Source organism: Arvicola amphibius, chromosome 12 (genome assembly GCF_903992535.2).
Source record: "Arvicola amphibius chromosome 12, mArvAmp1.2, whole genome shotgun sequence".
Classification (NCBI taxonomy): Eukaryota; Metazoa; Chordata; class Mammalia; order Rodentia; family Cricetidae; genus Arvicola; species Arvicola amphibius.
Window position 1 is genome coordinate 120,568,238 of NC_052058.2, and position 3,243 is coordinate 120,571,480.

General features: G+C 48.7%; 1 pseudogene; it reads right to left on the reverse strand.

Moving 5' to 3' along the window:
• Positions 1-234: 234 nt before the first annotated feature.
• Positions 235-762, reverse strand: LOC119802927 (annotated as a pseudogene).
• Between the last annotated feature and the right edge of the window lie 2,481 nt (positions 763-3,243).

Consider the following 3,243-nt stretch of genomic DNA (forward strand, 5'->3'; position numbering starts at 1 on the left):
GCAGACGCCATGAGGCTCCTGCCTGAGACTGACGCTGGTTAGAATCTTTCCCGGTAAGCCACGACCTCATGGTGTTATACAGATTGGTAGAAATAGGTTGAATTAAGATGTAAGAGTTGGCCAATGGTAAATTAGAGATAATGGGCCAGGCAGTAATTTAATTAATAAAATTTCTGTGTGCTTATTTCGGGTGTAAGCTAGCTGGGCGCTGGGATGAAACAAAGAGATCCCCTCCTACAACAAGGAATCTTGACTGGAGACCTGCTTTGAATAAGTTTCTTTCAGATACTTCTTAAATGCTGTGGGGGTTTTCCAGAGCTCAGCAGCATGAGTGTTCAATGGGCTATCTAGCAGGCTCTGGATAGACAGCAAAATGGTTCTGACATCATATAGCGCGGACCACTTATCCTGGAGGATGTCCAGGCAGATGTTGTCCTGGTGTCTACGTTGGGGTGGTAGCAGGGCATGAGGAACTTCACTGTGGGTGCACTGTAAGGGTAGCCACTAGGGAACTGAGTGAGAGTTTTACCTCAGGTCTTCATATACTGTGCCGGCTGCTCCATGGATGGTTCCCTACCCATTTGAACAGGTTGTCTGATTCAGGGAAGGTGGAAATCTCTTTGTCACCAGACATCATGAGGGTCATCAGCTCCTGCTGCAGCCTCTTGCCCACAGGGCCCCTGGCGGCACGCCTGCTTGGCTCGGCTCCCTTGAGAACTGCGGCGGCCCTGGGGCGGGTGGGTCTTTGTTTTGCCAGGCCATTCCGAGGACGCTGGCACCGGAACAGGAGTGCGGAGCCGAGAGAGAAACTGTTGTAAAGATAATTTCTAAAGATAATATCTAAAATACTATTTAAATCAGACATAGTCACAGAACTAGATAAAGACAGTAAAGATTAAACCATTTTGCACCCATAAAATCCATAAGAAGAAATTCAGGGCCTAGAGATTCAACATTCATAGACTGATGCAGTAGACCAGATTCCAGGCAAAGCCCAGGCATAGAGTTGGAAGGCAGAAGTCATTGAGGACATAACAAGGAGCTGGGATAGGAAATATGTTTATCTCTAGATCTGCCTGAAAGCCAGGTGCCCCAGGTGGAAGGTTACTCACTATAGGGGGACATAAGTTACATTTGAGGGGCGATGATGAACACAGGGAGGAAGTGAACAGGAGTGAGAGAAACACAAACAGAGAGAGAGGGAGTTCATCATGCAGAAATGCCAAAGAGGACTTGCGGAATCACAGGGCCATGATCTACGGATGTCTCCCTTTCTGTCACAAGGGCCCTACGAACACAAACGCCCTTGCACTGGATGGCCTTTTTGTCAGCTTGATACAGGCTGGAGTCAGCTGAGGAAAGGTAACATCACTCAAGAAAATGCCCCCATCAAACGGATTTTAGGGAAGTCAGCTGAGCAGTTTCTTGGTCATTGATTGGTGTGACCAAGATTCAGTTAGCGGTAGATTGTTGAAAGGAGGGGCTGCTTGTTGGTGCCTGGCTGCTCAGCCCCGAAATAACCACACAGATACTGTGTTAATTAAATCACTGCTTGGCTCATTAGCTCTAGCTTCTCATTGGCTAACTCTTACATATTAATTTAATCTATTTCCAGTAATCTGTGAATTGCTGTGTGACTGTGGCTTACGGGGTAAAGTTCCCTCCTGCTCCAGTGAAGCTACACAGCTTCTCACAGCCTCCACCTCCTTTTTCCCAGCATTCCGTTTAGTTTTCCCGGCCTGCCTCTATACCCTACACATGCCCAAGACAGTTTCTTTATTAACCAATGGTATTCACACATACAGAGGGAAATCCCACATCAGTAGATGGTACCATGTGTGAAGAGATGGTTGTGAGGTTAATAAGAAAGCAGGTTGAGCAAGATATGGGGAACAAGCATCTATGGCGGATGTGTACAGTTCACTGTTCAGTTCTCAGCCCAGAGACCAACTCTCCAACACCTCTGAACATTTGTTTAGTTTTTATATTATTTGTAGGTGTGATTTGGTGTGCTCTCTCTCTCTCTCTCTTTCTGTGTGTGTCTCTCTGTGTGTGTGTGTGTGTGTGTGTGTGTGTGTGTGTGTGTGTGTGTGTGTGTGTGTGTTTGCTTCTGTGTATGGGCATGGAGACCAGGAGAGGACTGCACCTTCCTCTCTGTCTCTCTCTCCTTACTCCCTTGAGACCAGGTCTCTCAGTGAACCAGGAGCTCAGCTGGTAACCAGCGAGCCCCATGAGCCTCCTGTCTCCACCCTCAACCTTGATAGGACACTGCTGTCTTTGTTGCTTTGGTTTGGGTTTTAGAGACAGGGTTTCTCTGTGATGCCCTGGCTGTCCTGGAACTCGCTCTATAGACCAGGCTGGCCCCAAACTTACAGATCCACTTTCCTTTGCCTCCCAAGTGCTGAGATTAAAGGCGTGCACGACCACCACCCAGGAAACAGTGTCTGTTTTTAAAAATGGTTCTGGGGATTGAACTCAGAACTTCTGCTTGCAAGCCAAGCACGTTTCTGACCCAGCCCCACTCTCCAGCTTCTAATGTAGCTGAAACAGTTTCAGTGCTCAGAAGTCTCTGACCCCCAACACTCCCAACTGCAGAATCTCCTTCCCTTGTCCTGATGCTACTTCTAGGGATAAATGCTGCTGTTCACAGATGCACCAAGCCAGTACTCTCCAATCAGGAGACAGGACTCGCCATGACCGAGCCCCTAGCGTGTCCAAGCCAACCTTCATGTAAAGGATTGGGGTTTGCTGACCTTCCTAAGCACCGTCTGGACCCAGATTTTGAATTTGGTTGGATTCAAATGGCATTGATGTTTCACAGAGAAGAACCAGAACCAAACCTGGTCGCCACCTGGCTTAACTCTCCCCAACTGCTCTCTAGTCCCTTCTCTCCAATCCCTACCCTCTGTCCTCCACCAACTCAGCACCTGAAGTGGTCAGAGGAACCCAAATGCCAGCACATCCTGATGCTCCAATGGACCCCATGCTGGTCACCTCATGCTAGTCCCTCTCAACTAGGACCACAGAAGAGTTGCCACCTCCACCTCCCTTCCTGCACACATGATGCTATGTGCCAGGCACCCTGACTAGCCCTTATTCTAGACATGGCTGAGACCCGAGGTATCTGCACAGCACAACAATTCTGAGAGACCAGAAGGCCAATGGAAGTGGATGATGCCCCTAAGGCAGTCTCTTCCTGCTTCCCCCCAAAAGCCATGGAGCCACTGCTGTGAAAGCCTGGGC